The 12,516-nt window shown below is 51.1% G+C and overlaps 1 protein-coding gene across 1 annotated transcript in view; it reads right to left on the bottom strand.

The window, feature by feature from the left end:
* The window catches only part of PTPN14 (protein tyrosine phosphatase non-receptor type 14), a 153,148-nt gene that overhangs the window by 103,613 nt on the left and 37,019 nt on the right, over positions 1–12,516 (bottom strand). The window lies entirely within an intron of this gene.

The following is a 12,516-nucleotide window of genomic DNA, read 5'->3' as shown; positions in this document are numbered from 1 at the left end:
TTCAACACAGTTGACCCTCGAACTACACCAAGTTTGAACTTCAGGGGTCAACTTATATGCTGACTTTTTTCAATAAAGACGTACAGTACTGTACCGTTTTCTCTTCCTTATGGTTTTCTTAATAACATTTTCTTTTCTCTACCTTACTTTACTGTAAGAATACAGTACATGTTACATGCAAATGTGTGTTAACCAACTGAATCCAAAGTTTTATGCGCATTTTGACTGTGCAGGATTTGGGGGAGGGAGGGGTCTAACCCCTACATTGTTCAAGGATCAGCTGTTCCATTAAGGTGAGGAGTAAGAATTAAACAGTCAAAAAATCTGCAGTAACTCAATGGAGTCCAAATCCTATATAATAAAAGGCTGAAATGCAAATAGACTGAACGGCAGAATGACCAGTCACTATGACGTGCACTGACCACCAGGGGACAGACGCTCAAGGCAGGAGCTGCCCCCTGGTGGTCAGTGAGCTCCCACAGGGGAAGCACCGCTCAGCCAGAAGCCGGGCTCATGGCTAGCGAGCGCAGCAGTGGTGGCGGGAGCCTCTCCTGCCTCCGAGGTAGCACTATGGATGTCCAACTGACGGCTTAGGCCCGCTCTCCAGCAGGCCCAAGCCATCAGCTGGACATCCCCCAAGGGCTCCTGGACTGCGAGAAGGTGCAGGACGGGCTGAGGGAACCCTCCCCTCCGAGTGCACAAATTTTGTGCACCAGGCCTCTAGTAATAAATAATGTGACATTAATCCACTCCAAAAGAAATGTATTAGGACAAGACTGAAGCTATCAAATTAAGATGGGGCAAGAAAAACGGTGTTTGAATATAGTTATGATATGCTATTTTAATATATTTTTCACACCCACAGATAAACAACACTTCGTGTTTCTTTTCTAAGCATAAAAATAAAGCTCCCCTGCCATTCCTGGGTCTGAGTTTGTAATGCACTCAGTAATTTTCCATTTCACTGGTGTTCACAGATTTAGAAATGTGCTTCAGCTCTTAACAAAAATATTTATGCTCTAAAGTATTTATTGCTTCTGCATAACGAGATCCCAGTGTACAGATGAGAAAGGTATCCAAGAGGAAATGGGGAATAATAGTGTGCAAAGTGTTCTGGAGCGGAAGGTCAGACTGCGGAACATACTTTAACTGTAACAGGATAGGGCTGGAAACAGAGGGAGGCCTAGCCTAGCCCTGCCCAGGCTGCTCCGCCCAGGTCCTCAAGGCAAGGAATTCTAGCTCCAAAGCACACTGACCACACACATGAGCAACACCCACACACTGGAATCCCCCAGGGAAACCCTACCCAGCTCCCCAAACTTCAAATCATTGGTTTTCTGGATCTTTTTAAAAGAAACACCTTCATTTTCAAATGCAACATTACAATAAAAGCAGAACTGAGTTGTACATCCTCCAGGACGCCCCAGTCCCAAGTCTTAAGATGCCTAAAGTGACGAGGGAACATGATTTGAAAATCCAAACTAAATGAAAGCGGGAGAGTGATTTGAAAATCATCAAAAAATATTCACCTGTAACATATAAACTTCCACCATTCAATTTTAATTTGATCTATTATTATATGAAACTGCTTTGGTAAGTCATAAAAACACTATACAAAAATATACCAATCTTCAAGATTAAACACCAGGGGAAAAGGAATAGTAGAAGTCAATCATTCTATCAATCTAGCTCAGTCTAAATGGAAGAAAACAAAATCATAAAAGTGCCAGAAGAAAATGCATGATTAATGTGAAGCTATGCAAGTCTCTCCTAAATACTATCAGATTTTATTACATAATTTTAAATGCCTCTATGGCTAAAGACAATGTAAAGTGGATTATAAGACAACCACCTGAAAAAAAAAATACTTGCGATATATGTAACAGACAGATAAAAATCCAATAAGAAACTTAAAAAAAAAAAAAAGACACTTTATAGCTGAAAGACATCGGGTTAAGAAACATATGAAGATACTCAACCTCACTATCAGTAAAATGTAAATTATACATGCATAAGAGGCCACCTTTTCCCCTCTCGAATTGAAAACAAAAAGACTGATCATTCCAGTGCTGATGAAGATATCACAATGTTATTTACTGGAATATACACAGGTAGGACATTTTTAAGGGGAAATTTCACATTACCCTTAGTAAAAACTTCGGCATGCATGACCTTTCATTACACTCGTTGTAATTCCGCTTCTGGAACCTATCCAAATTTCGACATGTATCTGTGTAAAAAGATATTCACCTCAGCCTTAATTATAATAGGGAAAAGTGCATACAACGGAGATGTTGTGTTGTATGGGACATGGTACACACGTTTAAAAGAAGTAGGCTCTGTACATACACACGAGGAGCTGACCACAGCTCTGAGTGGCAAAAGCAGGTTGCAGCATTATGCTTAGCGTGATTTAGTTTCTAATTTATTTTCTGAAACTTTCTTTACATTTCACATTATGTATGATGTGCATTGGAAAAGCTCAGGGAGGACGTACTCAAACCGTCAACTGTTGGCAGGGTGACAAGGAGAGACTATAAAACTACATCGGCATGTTGTTCCCAATTTAATTAAACACACACAGAAAAGGACAAAAGAATTGATGGGGTGATGATCTCTGGAAGGTGAAATTCTGGGTGATGTCTATTTGTTGCTTAACAAAATTTCCTATATTTTTTACATTTCCTGCAATGGTCATTATTACTTTCCTACTCTGAAAAATATTAAGATTTATGCTTAAACTGTTATAATAAAGTACTTGAAAGGGCTTTTAAAAACTTGAGAAAATAGCATTTGTTGAATGTTATTGTTTCAGTCCCAACACAAAAAAAATCACCAACACCAAGATGGCGCCATAGGTTAAACACCTAACCCGCAGCCGGGCACAACAATTTCAAAAATACAACTAGAGGTCAGAACGGTCATCGTCCAGAACCACAGGAAAGCTGGCGGACTGAAATGCCCACAGCTGGGGAGAAGGAGAAGGCCACGGGGACAGTCGGGGGAGCCGCAAAAGCCTGAGGTATGGAGAAACGGACGGAGACACGAGCACGCGCGCCTGCGGGGAGGATGGAGCCGGAGAGGAAGGGGCGGCTGACGGCCTGGCCGGCGTTCACTGGCAGGAAGAAGATAAAGGCTCCGGATTGCGCTGAGCGCCGGCTCCGACTGCACTGAACCCCGTTCCGGGCGAAACCCTGGGAAGCCAGGCGCAGGCTGGGGGAATGAATCTGGGCTGTGGGGCGCAGGCACAGAGGAGCGGCGGAAGGCAGAGCTCCAGAGGCGCGCGCAGGAAGGGGCGCAAAGGACGGACTGTTGCCTGCGCCACTGAACTGCCCTAGCGGGAAGGAGACAAGGGCTCCGGACCGTGCTGAACCCCAGTTCCGACTGCACTGAACCCCAGTTCCGGGCGAAACCCTGGGAAGCCAGGCACATGCTGGGGGAATGAATTTGGCCTGTGGGGCAGAGGCACAGAGGAGCGGCGGCTCCAGAGGCGCACACGGGAGGGCGCGCAGAGGAGGGACTGTTGCCTGCACCACTGAATGGCCCTGCTGGGAAGGAGACAAAGGCGCCAGACTGCGCTGAGACCCAGTTCCAACTACATTGAAACCCAGTTCCAGGCAGTGGGCGAAACTCCAGGGCGCGTTTCTCTCAGAGGTGTTTGCAAGGAATACAGAGGGACACAGACACAGGAGCCTCATGTCTCCTGCACAGCAACTCTTCCTATATAGACAAAGAGGGTCCTCATGGACAATTGGCCTGGAGGACAATTCCTCCTAGTGACACCAACAACAATCAAGACTTAACTGTAGATACTCACTCAGTTTCGCAACTGCGCCGCCCCCGCAGGCCGCCCGGCCCAGGGCACTGGGGACGCCGCGGCGGCAGCGGCGCCCGGAGCCCGGCGGCCGCCCAGCGCCCATCCCCGCCGCGAGGCCCCCGCGCGCCTGGTTCCGCGGGCCGCGCGCCCCGCACACCGGACGGAGGCCCGGGCGCCCTCTCCGTGCACCTCCCGGCGCCACTAGACCTCAGTAGAGTTGACTGAATTCAAGGGATTAAGAAGAACAAATTGGGGAATTCGAAAAAGATGACGGCGGAGGTGAAGGCTGATGTGTTGCCTCACATGGCAGTTTCGGAAATACAACTGGAACATGGACTAGTGAGGGTGGCGACTGCTGCTCGCGTCTCCCCAGACCGGGCGGCTGCTCCTCTCAGTCAGCACCGCAGCCGGGGCCATGGGCTCGTGGACGCCGCAGCAGCTGCTGTGGCGGCGGCCGCGGACTCGGCGCAGCGGCTCTCTGTGAAGGAAGAGACCATCTTTCTGCAGGAGGGGCGCATCCGCGCCACCGACCTGGCCGAACTGCGCAGTGAGATCCTCGAGGCCCCGGAGGCCGCCAACACCGATTTGGAGGATTCTTAGGAGTTCTCATCTTACATTCAAGCCCTTTAAGCCATTTTGACAGAGGAGAATCAAGAAGGCGGCTAAGTTAAACAAAGGAACTGCGAACTCCACCGCGCACAGCAATTTCAGGGGCACGAATGGAGGACAGAGCCTCTGCCATCCAGAACTACAGGAGAGATGGCTGAATGGTAGATTTATAGCTAAGAGGGAAGAGGAAACCAGCGAAATCGGAGGGGATGAGGTGTGGAGGCGCGTGGGTCTGGTTGGTGGCGGGGGAAAGGGGCTTTTGTTCCAAACCTAGGGGAGATTAGCTCTCCATCACACTGAAATCCAGCTTCTGGGGACCCGTGGGAGACCCAGATGCCTGCGGGGAGAGGCGGGACTCTTGCGGAGGTGCCAAGCGCCCCTGGGTCTGGGGGAGGCCGCGCTCCCCTGGGTCCGAGTGAGGCCAGGGGTCCATAGATCCAGGTGAGGCCTCGCGCATCTAGGCCCGGGTGAGCCCAAGTGGCCCTGGGTCTGGGAGAGGCCAAACATCCCTGGGTCCAGGTGAGACCATGTGTCCCTGGATCGGGTGAGGCCTCGTGAACCTAGGCCCGGGTGAGCCCAAGTGGCCCTGGGTCCGGGAGAGGCCAAGCGTCCCTGGGTCCGGGTGAGACCATGTGTCCCTGGATCCGGGTGAGGCCTCGTGCACCTAGGCCCGGGTGAGCCCAAGTGGCCCTGGGTCTGGGAGAGGCCAAGCGTCCCTGTGTCTGGGTGAGACCATGTGTCCCTGGATACGGGTGAGGCCTCGTGCACCTAGGCCCGGGTGAGCCCACGTGGCCCTGGGTCTGGGAGAGGCCAATCGTCCCTGGGTCCGGGTGAGACCATGTGTCCCTGGATCCAGATGAGGCCTCGTGCACCTAGGCCCGGGTGAGCCCAAGTGGCCCTGGGTCTGGGAGAGGCCAAGCGTCCCTGGGTCCGGGTGAGACCATGTGTCCCTGGATCCGGGTGAGGCCTCGAGCACCTAGGCCCGGGTGAGGCCACGTGCCCCTGGGTCTGGAAAAGACCAAGCGCCCCTGGGTCCAGGTGAGACCATGTGTCCCTGGATCCAGATGAGGCCTCGTGCACCTAGGCCCGGGTGAGCCCAAGTGGCCCTGGGTCTGGGAGAGGCCAAGCGTCCCTGAGTCCGGGTGAGACCATGCGTCCCTGGATCCGGATGAGGCCTCGTGCACCTAGGCCCGGGTGAGCCCAAGTGGCCCTGGGTCTGGGAGAGGCCAAGCGTCCCTGGGTCCGGGTGAGACCATGTGTCCCTGGATCCGGGTGAGGCCTCGTGCACCTAGGCCCGGGTGAGCCCAAGTGGCCCTGGGTCTGGGAGAGGCCAAGCGTCCCTGGGTCCGGGTGAGACCATGCGTCCCTGGATCCGGATGAGGCCGCGTGCACCTAGGCCCGGGTGAGCCCAAATGGCCCTGGGTCTGGGAGAGGCCAAGCGTCCCTGGGTCCGGGTGAGACCATGCGTCCCTTGATCCGGGTGAGGCCTCGTGCACCTAGGCCCGGGTGAGCCCAAGTGGCCCTGGGTCTAGGAAAGGCCAAGCGTCCCTGTGTCCGGGTGAGACCATGTGTCCCTGGATCTGGGTGAGGCCTCGTGCACCTAGGCCCAGGTGAGCCCAAGTGGCCCTGGGTCTGGGGGAGGCCAAGCGCCCCTGAGTCCGGGTGAGACCATGCGTCCCTGGATCCGGATGAGGCCTCGTGCACCTAGGCCCGGGTGAGCCCAAGTGGCCCTGGGTCTGGGAGAGGCCAAGCGTCCCTGTGTCCGGGTGAGACCATGTGTCCCTGGATCCGGGTGAGGCCTCGTGCACCTAGGCCCGGGTGAGCCCAAGTGGCCCTGGGTCTGGGAGAGGCCAAGCGTCCCTGGGTCCGGGTGAGACCATGCGTCCCTGGATCCGGATGAGGCCGCGTGCACCTAGGCCCGGGTGAGCCCAAATGGCCCTGGGTCTGGGAGAGGCCAAGTGTCCCTGGGTCCGGGTGAGACCATGCATCCCTTGATCCGGGTGAGGCCTCGTGCACCTAGGCCCGGGTGAGCCCAAGTGGCCCTGGGTCTAGGAAAGGCCAAGCGTCCCTGTGTCCGGGTGAGACCATGTGTCCCTGGATCTGGGTGAGGCCTCGTGCACCTAGGCCCGGGTGAGCCCAAGTGGCCCTGGGTCTGGGAGAGGCCAAGCGTCCCTGGGTCCGGGTGAGACCATGTGTCCCTGGATCCAGATGAGGCCTCGTGCACCTAGGCCCGGGTGAGCCCAAGTGGCCCTGGGTCTGGGAGAGGCCAAGCGTCCCTGGGTCCGGGTGCGACCATGTGTCCCTGGATCCAGATGAGGCCTTGTGCACCTAGGTCCGGGTGAGCCCAAGTGGCCCTGGGTCTGGGAGAGGCCAAGCGTCCCTGGGTCCGGGTGCGACCATGTGTCCCTGGATCCAGATGAGGCCTCGTGCACCTAGGTCCGGGTGAGCCCAAGTGGCCCTGGGTCTGGGAGAGGCCAAGCGTCCCTGTGTCCGGGTGAGACCATGTGTCCCTGGATCCGGGTGAGGCCTCGTGCACCTAGGCCCGGGTGAGCCCAAGTGGCCCTGGGTCTGGGAGAGGCCAAGCGTCCCTGGGTCCGGGTGCGACCATGTGTCCCTGGATCCAGATGAGGCCTCGTGCACCTAGGTCCGGGTGAGCCCAAGTGGCCCTGGGTCTGGGAGAGGCCAAGCGTCCCTGGGTCCGGGTGCGACCATGTGTCCCTGGATCCAGATGAGGCCTCGTGCACCTAGGCCCGGGTGAGCCCAAGTGGCCCTGGGTCTGGGAGAGGCCAAGCGTCCCTGGGTCCGGGTGCGACCATGTGTCCCTGGATCCGGATGAGGCCTCGTGCACCTAGGCCCGGGTGAGCCCAAGTGGCCCTGGGTCTGGGAGAGGCCAAGCGTCCCTGTGTCCGGGTGAGACCATGTGTCCCTGGATCCGGGTGAGGCCTCGTGCACCTAGGCCCGGGTGAGCCCAAGTGGCCCTGGGTCTGGGAGAGGCCAAGCGTCCCTGGGTCCGGGTGCGACCATGTGTCCCTGGATCCAGATGAGGCCTCGTGCACCTAGGTCCGGGTGAGCCCAAGTGGCCCTGGGTCTGGGAGAGGCCAAGCGTCCCTGGGTCCGGGTGTGACCATGTGTCCCTGGATCCAGATGAGGCCTCGTGCACCTAGGCCCGGGTGAGCCCAAGTGGCCCTGGGTCTGGGAGAGGCCAAGTGTCCCTGGGTCCGGGTGAAGCCAGAGCCTGGGTCCGGGTGAGGCCGTGTGCCCCTGGATCCATCCGGGTGAGGCTGGGTCCCAGGCCCGGGTGAGACCACGCGCCCCTTGGGTATGGGTGAGGCCACGTGCCCCTTAGTCCGGGTGACGCCGTGCCCCTGGGTTCGGCCGAGACCAAACCAGAGGGAGTCGGACCTCCGTTACCGCCATTTGTCCACCATCCAGAGCTGGGGGGTCAGTGCTGACATGTACACATAAGGAACTACTGGACATTGAAATTGAGTCTCAAAAGAACTGTTGGTCCAGGGGGAAGCTCGCTACAGACTGATTCATTTGCCTGTCAGCATAACTATTATTGCTCGTCTCACATTCAGTGCTTATTAGTATATATCTAGTGACATATGATCTCGCTCATCTAGGGGAAATGATGAACAACATAGACTGAGGAACAAGAACAGAACCAGAAGCAAGGAGGCATAGATCGGACTATCGGGCCTCAGAGGGAGGATAGGGGAGAGTAGGGGGAGGGTGGGGGGAGGGGGAGAGTTCAACCAAAGGACCTGTATGCATGCATATAAGCCTATCCAACGGTTAAGTTCAACAGGGGATTGGGGCATCGTGGGGAGAGGGGTGGGATGGGAATGGGGGGATGAGGACAAATATGTGACACCTTATCAATAAAGAAATTTAAAAAAAAAATAAATAAATAAATAAAAAAAAATAAATAAATAAAAAAAAATAAAAAAAAAAAAAAAATTCTAACATCTGGTCTCCCGACATGGCTCATAATCATGCTACAGATTCCTTTTCATGAAAGCACGGAACAGAGTACAGGGTGTAAATGCTGTCCCAGGCCAACGAGATCTAGACTAATTACAGGTTCCATGGAAGAAGGCAACACTGAGCTGAATCTTAAAGAATTTTGAGAAGCATAGACAGAAAGTGAGGACATGAATCCAAAAGCTCCTCAAATTACCTCCTTGTTCATCTTTTCACAATCTGATAGCTCTCAATGTTGTAAACATCTAACTTAAACATCTAGCCACTTACACATCCAACTTCCAAAGAAAGACGGTATGTGACTACACAATAATGAAATATTGATGAAGTATATTTAAGTATGCATACATTATATACTTACATATATATATTTTTTCAAATTACCTGAATATTTTCAAATTCTCTAATTCCCACCCCCAAGAAAAAGACTTCAGAGCCAATAGTCTACCATGACCCCCAATACATTGCTGGTGGTATAACTTCCATGGCAAGCAATTTGGCAATATCTATTAAAATTACAAGGGCAGAAGCCTTGAACCTAGCAATTCTACTTCTAGAAATTTATTTTAACACTCTTACATGTGTGAAAAAAATTACCGGGTAATTACAAAACCCAGAAACAACCTAAAAGCTCATCACAGAAGACGGTCAATAATGGCACGTCCACATACTAGTAAGAGAAAAATGAATAAGGAGGACTTCTATACACTGAAATAAATGGCTTCTGGGGTAAGAGACAACACTGACATGGAACAGGAGTGGTGTATGTACTAGATGTGTGGAAAAGCGAGGGCAGGGGTGTATATGTTTGTATGCACACAAAATAGCTCTGGAAGACTATCTTAAAAACTACTTACAATCCTTACGAGAAGAGGGGACCTGAGACTAGAGATCAAGGGTGGAATGAAGACTCTCTATTGCATAATCTTGTTGTTGTTTTTTTCAATCCTCACCAAGGACATGCTTAGAGAGTGGGAGGGAGGGAGGGATGGAGAGGGAGAAAGGGAGAGAGAGGAAGGGAGGGAGGGAGAGATGGAGGGAGGGAGGGAGGGAGGGAGGGAGGGAGGGAGGGACCAAAGACACAACCCAGGCATGTGCTTCAACCACGAACAGAACCAGCAATCTTTCTGTGCACTGGAGGAAGAGCCCCTCCAGCCAGGCTCTTGTGTACTTTTTAAATTCTGCACTATATTCACTTTTCACCTACTCATGCAAAAAATAAATTCAACTTAGAAGTTTAAGTTGAACACATTTTATCTCTGCCCTCAAAAGAAAACTTCACAGCCAGCATTTTACAGAGAAAAATGATCCATTTACGTGAACTCAGAAAGTCTGCCAAAGTTCAAGTAACTGTAATTTTTTCTTAATGTTAATCTGTAAAGTTGTTATATTATTTCTAATTTAAGTATAAATATTCTAAAAATGCCTAGGAGACAACTCCTAAAAAAGAAAATAATACTCAGCTTTGTTTGATGTCTCTGAATATAGAGACACTCTTCACGTCACATGAAACTCAACTTCAAAAGCCACTACATTTCCCACAGGGGCTCTTGCTCCTGGCGACACATCTGGACCAGTCACCTGAGGAGGCGAAAGGGCAACTGGATCTCCATGCAAGTGTTTCTGGCAGCAACTCCTGTGTGGCATTTCAGGCCATGAGTCACAATTCCAGGGGGTGGTATTTGGGCTTTATACTTAACTATAGGCCCGGTGCACGGATTCGTGCACTGATGGGGTCCCCCGGCCTGGACTACACCCTCTCGCAATCCGGGACCCCTTGGGGGATGTCAGAGAGCCGGTTTTGGCCCAATCCCCACAGGCCAGGCTGAGGGACCCCAGTGGTGCACAAATCCATGCACTGGGCCAATTTCGGCCCGATTCCCGCAGGCCAAGCCAAGGGACCCCAGGTGCACAAATCCATGCACCGGGTCTCTAGTATGCATATAAGATCTTTGGTTAATCTCTTCCAACCCTCCCCCCTCTCCCTTCCCTCTGAGATTCATCAGTCTGTTCCATGTTTCCATGCCTGTGTGTTGAGCGTCTGCCCCCTGGTGGTCAGTGCACATCATAGTTACTGGTATAACGGTCAAACAGTCGCCTGGTCGCTTAGGCTTTTATATATATAGATTCTAAGACATCAATGAGGATGTGCCCAAGAATAAAAGTTCTCTGCAGAATGTCCTCCCAAGAAATAATATATACCGATGTTGTCCATGGTGTTGACCTATTTGTCACAATAATGAAAGATACCTGAAAAATCATCTTAGCACCTGGGGCGACAGATGGACTCAGGTTCCGGATTCCCGATTAGAAGGAGCCAGCCACAGCTCTCCCCTGTTCCCCTCCCAGGAGCACTCCACTCCAACATCACTAAGTCAAATCAAACTCTGTCCAACACCCTGACTGCCCAACTCCTCCCATACAGCATGGTGTCGCCTCTCCAGGGCGCTGTCTACTCGACAGCCTCATTATATTCAGTGCCACCCTTTTTGCCACAGAAGAAAGCGGCCAAAACCCTCCTCCTTGAACTCAGGAAATGACAACTCTCTTTTGGTTCCAAATATAAGAGAGATTTTGATCGCTCTTGAGAAAAATATCATCCTGAGTGTCAGAACCACTGAGGAGCAGAGAGAAAGAAATGGTCAGGAATCGGTCTATCACAGGCCTCACCAGAATCCGATGCACTGGGTGGGGCAAAAGCAGGTCTGCAGTTTATTCTTGTATTATTATTTATTAATTATTGTTATTATTTTCCTTACGAGCAACTGTAAACCTAGTTTTGCCAACCCCTGTGCATAAGGAAACTGAGGTATCACAGAAGGGGATGAAGGTATCATTTGTTACAGCCTGTCTAAGGTTTTCATAAGAATGTATGAACGACCTGGCCGGTGTGGCTCAGTGGTTGAGCATCGATCCCTGAACCAAGGGGTCACTGGTTTGATTCCCTGTCAGGGCACATGCCCAGGTTGTGTGCTTAATCCCCAGTAGGGGACGTGCAGGAGGCAGTCGATCGATGATTCTCTCTCATCATTGACATTTCTCTCTCTTTCTCTCTCCCTTCCCCTCTCCCCTCCTATGAAATCAATAAAAACATTTTAAAAAATAATAACAGAAATATATATGAAAAACATAAATGAAATAGAAGTGTTGAGACTCAGCCGTCCAGCCTGCTATGTGGATGCCATCAAGTTCCTGGACATTAAAACCTGGTGGCTGAACAACTCAGCTCCTATCAATTATTTGCATAGGAGGTAACCAGATTTCCCTCCAAGTTTTTAAAGATTATAGAATAATTAAATCAGCTGCTCAAATTTCTAACTTAAAAAACCTATTAGTCTAGATTACTGATGATATATACATTAGCAGCTTAACCCTAACAAAAGTACACAAAAGCATCTCAAAAGAAAGTTCCAACCAAAAAGGCAAAATCCAATGGGGAGAATCTTGAGTTTTAAACCCAAGTTATGAAAATCATAATATTAGTTTATACTTGGAGAAACATACCATGCAAAGTAAAATTTAAATACAGTTCTGTTAAAAAGTAAACAATAAAAAATTTGCAATGAAATGGCAAGACAAGTGTTTACTATGAACAACATTTCTTCTGAGTCCTACTCATTAAATCCTCAAAGTAATCTCCAATGACATGTAATCTGCCTAAACACATGCTGTGTTGGGGCTGGGGTGGGAAAGACACGGACAGACATTCCAGGCACGGCACCTGGACCCAGCTCAGTAATCAGGACAGAGAACCTTATTCAAACACAGCCATGCATTTGTCATCAGCGGCCCTTCTTCCATTCTTATCTCCAGTGTGCAGGTGTGTGTTTGCAGGACAAGATAAACTTTAAAAACAGGGTTTAAAAAACAGAGAAATCAAAACGAGTGGTCAATTTTCACTTCAAATCTCCGTGCAGGGCAGTTCCATTTCCACCAGCTCTCCGGGGCTCATTCTTCCCTCTCTCAGCGCAAAGTGCCGCACTTTTACCGTGTGCTCTCGTGACCCTACTAGTGTAATGCTGGCCTGTGAACAACCCCAAGGGGCAATCAGAGAAAATCATGTGACATATTTAGCTGCAGAAGAGCACAGACTAACCTCAGCA

This window comes from Eptesicus fuscus, chromosome 22 (genome assembly GCF_027574615.1).
Source record: "Eptesicus fuscus isolate TK198812 chromosome 22, DD_ASM_mEF_20220401, whole genome shotgun sequence".
Taxonomy (NCBI): Eukaryota; Metazoa; Chordata; class Mammalia; order Chiroptera; family Vespertilionidae; genus Eptesicus; species Eptesicus fuscus.
Note: the sequence above shows the minus strand (reverse complement) of the source record. Positions and strands in the feature narration are given on the sequence as shown.